Source organism: Lissotriton helveticus, chromosome 7 (assembly GCF_964261635.1).
Source record: "Lissotriton helveticus chromosome 7, aLisHel1.1, whole genome shotgun sequence".
Lineage (NCBI taxonomy): Eukaryota > Metazoa > Chordata > Amphibia > Caudata > Salamandridae > Lissotriton > Lissotriton helveticus.
In genome coordinates, this window is record NC_136068.1 from 1,740,934,671 (window position 1) to 1,740,947,036 (window position 12,366).

A 12,366-nucleotide genomic window follows, 5' to 3' on the forward strand; every position below is an offset into this window, starting at 1 on the left:
TCACGCTGTGAAATAAATAAATAAGCACGGCTGCTAAAGTGAAGGCGGACCATTCCATAAATTAATTGAGTACATAAATGCGGACGCTATAGTTAAAGCGGCCCGTGCTGGAAAAGAAAAAAATACATGACTAAATAACATGATTTAAAAGGTGGTGGCAGCTGCAAAGTCGCAGGTGGAATTGGGAAGATCAATAGAGAAAAGAGTGCTCACCGACTAGATACGATTCATAAAGGGGGTGGTGATGGACAGAGTATCTGAATTAAGCAGAACACTCCTACCCAGTCAAAAGATCAGGGCTTGATCCATCACCGTTTTTTAGCTCACTGCACCATCCCAGCTCAGAACCTGGCTACATGCAAATTAGTCTGACCCTGGCCCAGTGCATCATGGGAACAGGGCAGACCAAACTACCAAGCCAATTCTTCACTGGAAAGGAAACAAGCTTCCGGGGACCGGTTTCTGGCAATACAGCCGTCTTCGGCCCGGCTTGCTTGAATCCTGATGGTGCAGTGAGCAAGGGACTCACATCTAAGCATACCCTTCCACACTTGTGGTGGCCAACACCGACTAGATACAGCAGACTGTGCAACAACACAAGTAAAGCGTCCGGTCGTTTTGGGAGGTTACAATTGCAGACAAGGCAGTACTAAGGAGAGACTCCTAAGCTTATTCATGAATAAAAAGCAACAATTTTGAAAGGACAGTAACAGGAGCCAATTGAAAAGATGGGCGAGATATGGGCAGAGCTTCTATGCCACACCTCAATACAGCACGCCATTCAGAGCAGCGCCTGCGCTGCCCAGGCTCGACCTAAAAAGAAAAAAGGTACTGCATATGACACATGCAATAAATACGTCCTCCTGGAAGAAATGCATTAAGTGTTTCACCTACGGGGGCAATAGAATAGCCACTGTGTCATGCAACCGACCCCAACCCCGGTTCCTGTTTAAATTATAAAATTCAGACATATCCTGGGTTCAGTGGGCCCCTCAAGCCTCTGGGATCTGGTGCAACTGCACCTGCTGCACCAAAGAAAGCACAAAGAAAGATTCAGGGACGGAAATTATTGCCGCTTTAGCGGCAGGAAAAGGCTGCTAAAGCGGCGATAATGGGCTTGATAATATGCCCTTGTGAATTCCCATTGCAGCCCAGGCTCACACCAGAACCCGGACTGCTATGGGAATTCACAAGAGCATATTATCAAGCCCATTATCGCCGCTTTAGTGGCAGTTTCCTGCCGTTAAAGCGGCGATAATTTTATCAACGTTCTTGATAATATGCCCCCAGGTTTTTAATTTCTCAAATAGACTTCTACGAACCTTCGGATTCCGGAGTCAATTAAACTGCGATGTTTTCTCAATTTTTGTTTAATTACACGCATAGCTGAAATGTTTTGATGCAAATTCGCCTTCTGCTGTATTAACTTAGAAAATTTGCTTCAAAGTGGATAATGCATTACTTTTTACCCACCACCGATTTTGCAGGCAGCGTCATATCAGATATCTTGACAGTTTTAATCATGTAAATCCCATGACATTTGTGAACATTTTAGCTGTGAGTGCCCTGTGCAAGGGAAGGCATGTAAATCCTCACTTTCCTATTTCATCCAGGAATCAAAGAAGGAACTGCGGGGTGCGAAAGGTCGCGAGACACTGACCCCTTTTAGCACCAATAATGGGTTGTTCCAAACCATACCCACAGAACCCAGTCCCCAAACCTGCAATGTGAAAGCAAAGGCGCGCTTTGTAGCCGATAATTAGCATTCAGGCTCTGAGCGCGAGGCCTTGTTGTCCATACAAATCAAGTGTAACTCGACAGGCCCCAGACTGCCAGGGGCTGCACTGAAAGGCACACATCTGAGCAGCTGAGGACGTGACAGAGACCCAGCTCTGAGCAGCTCAGGGCGTGACCGGGCTCGAGACCCAGCCTTAACCCTGAGCAGCTCAGAAGGTGCACGTGAACGTGAACGTGACCGGGCTCGAGACCCAGCTCTGAGCAGCTCAGGGCGTGACCGGGCTCGAGACCCAGCCTTAACCCTGAGCAGCTCAGAAGGTGCACGTGAACGTGAACGTGACCGGGCTCGAGACCCAGCTCTGAGCAGCTCAGGGCGTGACCGGGCTCGAGACCCAGCCTTAACCCTGAGCAGCTCAGAAGGTGCACGTGAACGTGAACGTGACCGGGCTCGAGACCCAGCTCTGAGCAGCTCAGGGCGTGACCGGGCTCGAGACCCAGCCTTAACCCTGAGCAGCTCAGAAGGTGCACGTGAACGTGAACGTGACCGGGCTCGAGACCCAGCTCTGAGCAGCTCAGGGCGTGACCGGGCTCGAGACCCAGCCTTAACCCTGAGCAGCTCAGAAGGTGCATGTGAACGTGAACGTGACCGGGCTCGAGACCCAGCCTTAACTTTGAGCAGCTCAGGACTAGACCGGGCTCGAGGCCCAGCTCTGAGCAGCTCAGGAGGTGATCAGGCTCGAGGCCCAGCTCTGAGCAGCTCAGGAGGTGACCAGGCTCGAGGCCCAGCTCTGAGCAGCTCAGGACGGGACCGGCTCGAGACCCAGCCCTAACTCTGAGCAGCTCAGAAGGTGCACATGACCTGGCCCGAGACCCAGCCTTAACTCTGAGCAGCTCAGGACGTGACCAGGCTCGAGAAAAGCGTCGGATTGGTAACGGGGGCATTCGGGCAATGCCCGAGGGGCCGGGGTCCGAGGTCCAGCTGAGGGCTGCTTTCGAGCAGCCTGAGGGCCGGTTAGGGCGGCATCTTTCTGTTCGACTATACCGCCAGCGGCCCAGTGGGTGTCCGAGTGGCCTTTCTGGAGGGAGATGGGCAACTCATTATCTCCCGTATAGCAGCAACAGGTAAAGGCGTCACCCCTTTTTCTTTCGCTGGGCCTCCCATTAATGTAGGCATACTGAGTGGGGCAGGGGGCCTGAGCAGAAGTGGCCTCACTTGTTTTAAGGTGTGTTTCACTAGTGTAAACTGATGCGTGCATTTCTTTTACCCCCCCCCCCTTTTTATGTAATATTACGCTGAAAGCAGAGATTTGAGGGAAGGCATTATGCAAATGTGGGCCGATTTTTTTATGCGTGCCCGGGCCGATTTTTAATCCCAATCCAACCCTGCTTGAGACCCAGCCTTAACTCTGAGCAGCTCAGGACGTGACCAGGCTCGAGACCCAGCCTTAACTCTGAGCAGCTCAGGACGTGACCAGGCTCGAGACCCAGCCTTAACTCTGAGCAGCTCAGGACGTGACCAGGCTCGAGACCCAGCCTTAACTCAAGATTTCAGCCAGATCTCTTGACTGGGAATGAATGTATGATTTATTCAGGATTCTGCCCATCATTTGTTTGCATAGCACTTAACTCTGAGCAGCTCAGAAGGTGCATGTGACCGGGCTCAAGGCCCAGCCTTAACTCTGAGCAGCTCAGAAGGCACGTGTGACCGGGCTTGAGACCCAGCCTTAACTCTGAGCAGCTCAGGACTAGACCGGGCTTAAGACCCAGCCTTAACTCTGAGCAGCTGGGCTCAAGACTGGGCTCAAGACACAGCTTTAACTCTGAAGAGCTTAGATGGTGCATGTGACCGGGCTCCATCCCCAGCCTTAACTCTGAGAAGATCGGGAGGTGACCGGGCTCGAGAACCAGCCTCAACTCTGAGCAGCTCAGGAGGTGCACGTGAATAGGCTCAAGACCCATCCTTAACTCTGAGCAGCTCAGGAGGTGCACGTGAATAGGCTCAAGACCCATCCTTAACTCTGAGCAGCTCAGGAGGTGCACGTGAATAGGCTCAAGACCCATCCTTAACTCTGAGCAGCTCAGGAGGTGCACGTGAATAGGCTCAAGACCCATCCTTAACTCTGAGCAGCTCAGGAGGTGCACGTGAATAGGCTCAAGACCCATCCTTAACTCTGAGCAGCTCAGGAGGTGCACGTGAATAGGCTCAAGACCCATCCTTAACTCTGAGCAGCTCAGGAGGTGCACGTGAATAGGCTCAAGACCCATCCTTAACTCTGAGCAGCTCAGGAGGTGCACGTGAATAGGCTCAAGACCCGATCCTTAACTCTGAGCAGCTCAGCAGGTGCATGTGACCAGGCTCAAGACCCATCCTTAACTCTGAGCAGCTCAGGACGTGACCGGGCTTGAGGCCCAGGTCTGAGCAGCTCAGGACTTAGCCGGGCTCGAGGCCCAGCTCTGAGCAGCTCAGGACATGACCAGGCTCGAAACCCAGCTCGGAGCAGCTCAGGACGCGACCAAGCACAAGACCCAGCCTTAGCACTGAGCAGCTCAGGAGTTGTCACATGACCGGGCTTGCGACCCAGCCATAACAGAGCAGCTCAGGCGGCACACATTACCGGGCTCGAGACCTAGCTCTGATCAGCTCAGGAGGCCCACGTAACCGTGCTTGAGACCCATTCTTGACTCTGAGCAGCTCAGAGTCACCACGTGACTGCGCTGGAGATCCAGCCTTAACTCTGAGAAGCTCGGGAGGTGACAGGGATCGAGAACCAGCCTGAACTCTGAGCAGCTCAGGAGGTCTCATGTGGCTGTGCTCGCGACCCAGCCTTAACTCTGAGCAGCTCAGGAGGCATGTGTGACCGGACTCGCGACCCAGCATTAACTCTAAGCAGCTCAGGAGGTGCACGAGACCAGGCTCAAGACCCATCCTTAACTCTGAGCAGCTCAGGATGTGCCCGGGCACAAGACCCATCCTTAACTCCGAGCAGCTGAGGAGATGCATGTGACCAGGCTCAAGACCCATCCTCAACTCTGAGCAGCTCAGGATGTGACCGGGCTTGAGGCCCATCTCTGAGCAGGACCGAAACGAGACCCAGCTTTGAGCAGCTCAGGGCGGGACCGACTCGAGACCCAGCCTCAACTCTGAGCAGCTCAGGACTTGACCGGGCTCGAGACACAGCCTTAACTCAGATTTAAGCCAGATCTGTTGACTGGGAATGAATGTATGATTTATTTAGCATTCTGCCCATCATTTGTTTGCGTAGCACTTAAATCTAAGCAGCTCAGAAGGTGCACGTGACAAGGCTCAAGGCCCAGCCTTAACTCTGGCAGCTCTGGAGGTGACCAGGCTCGAGACCCATCCTTAACTCTGAGCAGCTCAGGACATGACCAGGCTTGAGACCCAGCTCTGAACAGCTCAGAATGGAGCCGGGCTCGAGACCCAGCCTCCACTCTGAGCAGCTTAGGAGGTGTCATGTGACCGGACTCGAGACCCAGCCTTAACTTTGAACACCGCAGGAGAATGTGACTGGGCTCGAGACCCAGGGTTAACTCTGAGCAGCTCAGGATTTGTCATATGACTGGGCTCGAGACCCAGCCTTAACTTTGAGTAGCTCGGCCCAGGCTACCATGACCAGTGGCGGCTCCTCCGCTAAGGTAGAGGAGTGCCGCCCCACTGCTCTTTGAGCAGAGCAAAAAGGAAAAATTAAATAACACAATGTTATTATCATTTTATTTTTCTGTACTTAGGCAGTTTTGTTTACCTTGCAGGTGGGGCTTGGCTGTCGTCATGGCCAGAAGGGGGAGGAGTGGTTGGTGCACTTAAGTGTGCATGACAGTTTCGCTGGCCGTCTGGGCCGGCAAAATAGACATGCACACTTAGCATTTCTCCACCCGGCTGTATTGCACAACCAGGTGAAGAACTTGCACAGACTCCCACTCCCTGTCTGAGTCCCGAACCAGGCCGCTCAGACCAATCACAATGCTGCTGTCATGCTGGAGACAGTAACAGCCTGATTGGCTATGGGGAGTCTAAAAGCCTGTGTTCGTCCATGCATCAACAGAAGAGGACAGAGGAGAGGCAGCGGATGGCAGCCATGTGGGTGAATTTTTTTTCTACCCCTCCTGCCCTACCCGTACTATTCTGTGGCAGCTTCAGAGCAGGAAGCACAACGTCTGAAGAAGCCTTGGAAGATGGAATATCCATCATTCACTGGATCAAAGGCCCTGCTGATGAATATGGCACTTTGGAAAGGCCCAGCCTTTGTGACAACTTATGTCTTGGCGCCTAAGGCTTATTGTCCGAATGTCATTGTGGTGCTCAACTGCACCTGAGAATTAGTTACAGAGGACTCAGGAGCCTAAAAACCTAAAAACATTTGACTGCATTGTCCCTTTCCCTCTAGGGACTGCAAATTGAAAGCTTTTCTTCTGAAAAAGCTGGGACTTGTATACAACGGTTAAAGGGACAGCACAAACCTGGCAAGCAAATTCAGTTATGGTCTGTCCCCCTATTACAACCATATTCAATGCTCGGAATTTTCCATGAACAGTTTTTGCCATGTAGAAGCAGAATTCTACAGATAAACATACAAAGTTACTGAAAAAAACATTTCCTTGAAAGCTAGCAAAGGGGCTAGTAGCATTCATGAGAATAAATGGTGGGCAAGAAACTGGATGGGGAAAGAATGGATCCGCCCGAACCATGGCCCATTGAAATAAGTAAAACATAAATGAAATTTGAAATAGTTCTATAATATAAAAATAGAACCAAAACATTGGTTCACCTTATTATTTTTAAGGACTCGTCATTTCAAATTTATGACAGCTTTAGATTAACATATTGGCTGGTTTGAGTTATTTTTGTTTGTGTTTAATTAAATCCATGCAATATTTCCTTCTGTCGCTGAGTCTAACCACTTGTCCCATTGTCTTTCCTTGGTAAAGATTTCATTTTTGGTTGATTTCTTAACTGATAATGTAGCCTCATAGCCCTCTGCAGAGGAACATAGCAGTTTTCAAAGGATGTGAACCAGGGAGGTCCTCTAACAACCGGTATAGACCAAGGCAGAAGAGCTAGAAGACTATTACAACATTCCACCTGCTAAGGGCAGACTCTTCCGAATGAAAATGGGGAAATACAAAAGTAAACATTGGAATTTTGGAATGAAAGGTATAATTATAGTAGCCATTATTGGCCCTGAGTCACTCCATTACCTTCAATGGAGCTCCCAACATTCCAATGTTCTAATTATGATTGGAATGTTGAGAGCTCTATTGAAGACTATGGAGTAGCTCCAAGCTTATAACGGCCGGTAGAAGCCCAGTGCTCCAACATTCCAATGTTTGTCTCCCCTTATCTCCCTTTACAATACAAAGGGGTCCCATTACCTCTCAAAGAGCTCCCTTGAACGAACAAGTTTGAGCCCTCCCAGATATGATCATAATATCTGTGGCAAGGACTCGATGATGAAGCATGCCAACGGCGTCTGAACCCAGTGAGAGACAATCCTAAAAACAAACCACTGGGGTTGTCAGGATGGGCTGCATAAAGCAAGAACCCCTATCAAGACCAGGGAACCCGCCTCTTTGATAGAAGTATTTGTAACAGTGGAAGCCGATTGATTGAAAAGGGAATAAGATCTGCCAGGTTTCGCGGATCTATTAACCCCTTGGCTGCGGCGGTAATTCCGCTGCGGGGCTGGAGGGTAGGGGGGCAGCGTGGCGCCGCCATGTTCGTGACGGAAGCACGCCTTCATGAGCCATGGGCGAGTTGTGCTCATGATGGCGTGGTTCTGTCACGACTCCGCCCACTCACTAATACGCCTGCACAGGCAGGGAATCAGTGCTGCGTGGGCGGAGCAGCAGCAGCATGGCGGAACCATGCCGTCATGAGCATACGCCGCCCGTGGCTCATGATGGCGTGGTTCCGTCATGAGCGGGGAAGGGGTTAAAATACCAATTTCACTCATTGGGTGTCCTTGACATGCTGGAAATTACTGCGGTGCCCAGATGGGTTTTGAGTGCTGCATGAGTCGATGATGGTTATGATGATGACGATTAAGATGATGATGATGAAGATGATGACGATGATGAGGATGATGATGAACTAACTTTATAAAGAAGATACATTCTTATCAGCGGGCTTGAGAGGCGACCTGTTGCCGCGTCTCTGTGCCGGTCGGTCCCCAGTGGCGGTGGAGTGGTACCACCATGGTGTATGGTGCCCAACTCAAGCAGCCCCACCGCCCTGTCCTCCTGCACACGCGCTCCTCCTAGAATCCCGCGCTAATTATTGCAGTCATTAATGGCGGTGTAATTCGCGTCATCTAGTGCTAATTGCGCAGCGAGCAACCAGGGCAGCGGGGGAGAGCGGCTACCGCACGGCACAGACCTCATCCTCTTCTCTGGGGGAGGCCAAGGCACAAAATAGATTTGTTTTTTGGAAACTTTATTTGCAGCATCTTCAGGGGAGACTTGGGGATCCGTGTCTCATTAAGCCGCCGGCGTCTTGCGCGCGTCTTGTCTTGGAGGAGCCCCCACCTTTTCGATTTCTTTTACGAGTTTAATACGACTCGCTTTATTATCTAATCAAATCCCGGCCTGTTTGGAAGGCCTGGAGCAGCTGTCTGAAGCACATTTTTTATGGGCTATCCCACCTTGCGGGAAGGGCTCTTGGACCAAACTTGGGCTTCCAGCGCGCTTCGCGCGCCCCGCGCGCCCACGACCAACCGTATGCTTTCCCGCCTTTACTGCGCCACCTGCCTTGGCGCGCGTGCCACCAGACGGCCATAAGGACTGTGGGGTGGCGCGAGGAAAGGCAAGGAGGTTTCGGTCCATTTGTAGCGCCTCGCCGGTCTCTTCGGGTTTTCAGCTGCAATTAGCATTAGCAAGAGCAAGGCGGCAATCTGCGGCTCATTACAGGCAGAGGCATCCGTCATTAGCAGCTCCGAGCGGCGGGGAGCGATCTAATGCGGGGTCCCTTGGACAATACGGGCCTACTTCCAGGGAACCCAGGGCGCAGAGGCAGATGGGCTCGTGTTCATTTATATTACTGTTTTCTTTGCTGTGTTTTAACTCTGTCTGTTTTATTTTTCTTTAGCTTTCATCTTTTGCTCATTTATCACCCTTCTGTCCTTTTTCTTTTCTTTTTTTCCCCCAGTTTTCCACTGCTCAGCTTTTCCTTCAACTTCTTTTTCCTTTTTCTCTTCGTCCTTTTTCAGTTCTCCATTAGTTTTTTCTTTAATTAGCAATGATTGAGTGGTATCTCGTTCTTTTCCTGATCCCCTTGTCACTCTTTTTATCCCACTAATTTATTTTTATTCTTTAGCTCTTCCTCATAATTTTTTTTTACCCTAAATCGTTAGCCTAATTTTCTTTTGCAGTAATTTTCTCGCTTTTTAACTATATGCCGGGTTCTTTCATAGAGCCTCCTTGTTTCTACTTTATTTCTTTTTGCCCCTCACCCTTACTAACCACACTTCGATTTTTTCTCTCCTTTCTTTATTGCAAGTTCCATTTTTCCCTCCCTCTTTTGATCGGTTAGTTAATTGATTTGTTCCACACATACAGCCCACATACAGCCCTCTGCGCTCCAGAAAACCTCTAGGCCTTGGTACAATGTATTCAGGGCCATCAGAAAACATCCAATATTTCAATTGTTTTCTGAAATAGCCCTCCATCTGTCTGGATCAAGTCTCCAGCAGGGATTCGAAGGGCCAAATGTACCAATTTCTCATGCAGCGCAGTGCAACAGTCGCAAATGCTGCGCTGCGTGAGGAGAGAGCAGGAGAGCACCAAATTTACTGAAATGTGGCACTCTCCTTCCCGCTCCCTAGCGCCGGTGCTGAAATTATATGCCCTGCAGTACAGAGATATCTTTGCACTGTAGTGCAAGGGTGTCTCTGTGAGTCAAGCATATGTTTTGTACTGGAAGAGTACCATTCTAGTATAAAATACAATGCTTACAGTAATTTTAAACATTTCCCACTTTGTGCGTGTGCTGTGCAGTGCAGCACACATTCATTCCGGAAAATAAAGGAAACTAAAAGCATTTCTCCCTCACAGCGCTGGGTTGAAAAGTGTGCTATTTTCTGACGCTAAACACTGTCTACTTTATTTAGTAAATTGGGTATAGCGTCAAAAACAGGGCCGGACTGGGAACCGAAACCGGCCCTGGCAAAGTGCTCGGCCGCCCACCCCCTCCCCCGGGGGTTGGGGGGTGCGACCGCGCTCTTTGCTAGGGCCGGTTTTCGGCCGATTTTGTTACAGTTCCGTTTTTGCAGCTATGCTGCAAAAAACGACCCTGTAACAAAACCGGCCCCCTGGGGCCCAAAACCGCCCCCCACCCTCACGGCCGACCGGGGGATTGCCCGGTGCCTGCAACGGCCAGTCCGGGCCTGGTCAAAAACCTTGGGTATTTGCATGGGAATGCCCATGCACAGCCCATGGTACGCCCTCTTGGTGCTAAGTAATGCATAGCAGTGCTATGCGCTGCTTTGCTTTACTTTTCACATTATTTCCAGCGCTAATCAAATTTAGCGCTGGAAAAAAAATCTGACAGAAAGATTTTGCGCTGATTTGCATCCCTTTTGTGATGCAAACAGGACATAGAATCTTAGTAAATCTGCCCCAAAGTGTTTAGCTTCAGCACCCAAAGGAATCTGCTGCCTTCTGTCATAAGTTTGAATTTTGGTGCTCTCTATTTTTTCTCTCCATCCTTTTCTTCTTGGACCTCTAAATAATGGTGCTTTATTTTGCTCGGTCTTTTTTTAGCCCTTCTCTAACTTGAGTTTTCTTCCCCCATATTTATTTATTTATTACTCATTTCATCATTCATTTTTATTTTATTTCTTACTTTGCCTTTTCATATTTTATGCTCTATATTTCTTACTTCATTTTCCTTTCTTTTTTATTTTCTTTCTTCCTCTCTCTAGTTTATCTTTCTCTGTACCTTGCTTGCTCATTTCGTATGATTTTCTGTTTTTTTTCTCTCCTGTTTTCATCTTTTCGTGTTTTTTATTCTGTAATTATCTTCTGTTTGCTCCCATATACCTGACATTTTTTGAACACCATGTTTATTGTGCGCCTCATCTCTTGCCTCACTTCATGGCCTCCACAGCTTTCCTCGGCATATTTCATTCTTACGCCCCTCTCTCCATGCCCTCTTTATAAAACATTGCTTAATTTGAGACAGTGGTTTGTAGTGCTCAGCACTTAATTGTCAACATCGGTGCTTGTGAGAGTCTGCCACAAGGTGGTGCTGTGTTAATTATTAATTTAATATACATTAAACATGACTGTTACCTGCCTCCCAAGCCATTCTTATAGCTTTAGGGCCTGAATTAGTCTGAATTGTCACATTTGTAGGCTTGTGATTGTTAGTAGTTGTGTTGTTATTGTCATTGGCAGCATGGCAGGGGCAATGTGTAGTGCAAGCTGCAGTGGCCTCCTGCCCAGAGCCCAGGACCTTGTTTTTATTGACAAATTAAGCATTACATTCTTCAAGTGTGCCTTTGGCCCTTTCAAGAGCATGAGGGGTCCTTGAGTTGCGAGCACCTGCTGAAGACATTGGTTCACCTTTTCCTAGACTTTGGGCCTTCCAAAGAATGTGTAGTTTCTGTTCAGTTTGTCAATCAGGATTCTGCCTCACTTCTTTTCTCGCTCATGAGGTATATTTGATGGCATCAGGAGGCAGTATCCTGCATGGCTTCTTCTTATGTCTCCAGCTTCCTTTCCTCTCAGTTAGACTTACCTTTACTTATTTGACAGCAGCTCTGCCTTGTGCATGTTGCCATGTGGATTTACTTGGTCTTCTGTGTTTACACCTCCTTTTTTGGCATTCACGCCCACAGCAGCCAGCTCTGCCTCTGGCTAGGTTGGTGCTATGGAGTTGTTAGTATTTTTTTCACACCCTGTGTCTCCAACTGGACTACCTATCACACCTTCCATCCTTGTAAATCATTGCCGGTAACTTAATGCCATGGAATGTACCACCAGAACTCCAGAGTGACTTACAAATGGCTGCTAATTATAAATATATTTGGATATGTCTGCCTATCACATCTCCTTCTCCACCACACTACGGAGGGCTGTGGCCCGCAGTAAGATAAGAGCATCTTTCTGATCACTCACACAGAAAACCGAAGCGCTTACCATGCAGGACAATAAGAAATATTCATTCATCCTCTCATTCATCCATACATAAAACCATAATGTAGCATCCTACTGTCTGAAAAAGTGCTTTAGGGCCATTAATGAGCTATGAAGCACCATACAAATGGAACCATACAATACTTGTGCGATTCTGGAGATTGCTCTGCTGTTTTTACATTCCACCTTCAAGACCTCTGTGACCAGAGCCATATGCACCCCCCACGGTGAAGCATGCACCCTTCTGAAAATGTGCTTTAGCGCCCTTAATGGGCTGTTAAGTCCTGTGTAAATGTCACAATACATGGGTGTGGTTCTATTCGTGGGGTCCAATTACACCCTTTGAGCAGGGGCATGACAGAGGCCCCTGTAGCCCGCACAGTGAAGGAAGAGCTCGCACGCAAGAGAGCATACCTCAAAAGCTGGTACAAAATCAGTAGGAGAGGCAAATACCCTCAAGGCACTCCTACGGAGAGACCT

At 49.1% G+C, this 12,366-nt stretch overlaps 1 protein-coding gene across 2 annotated transcripts in view; it reads right to left on the minus strand.

Moving 5' to 3' along the window:
* IGLON5 (IgLON family member 5) overlaps positions 1-12,366 on the minus strand; it is a 1,087,135-nt gene that overhangs the window by 559,800 nt on the left and 514,969 nt on the right. The window lies entirely within an intron of this gene.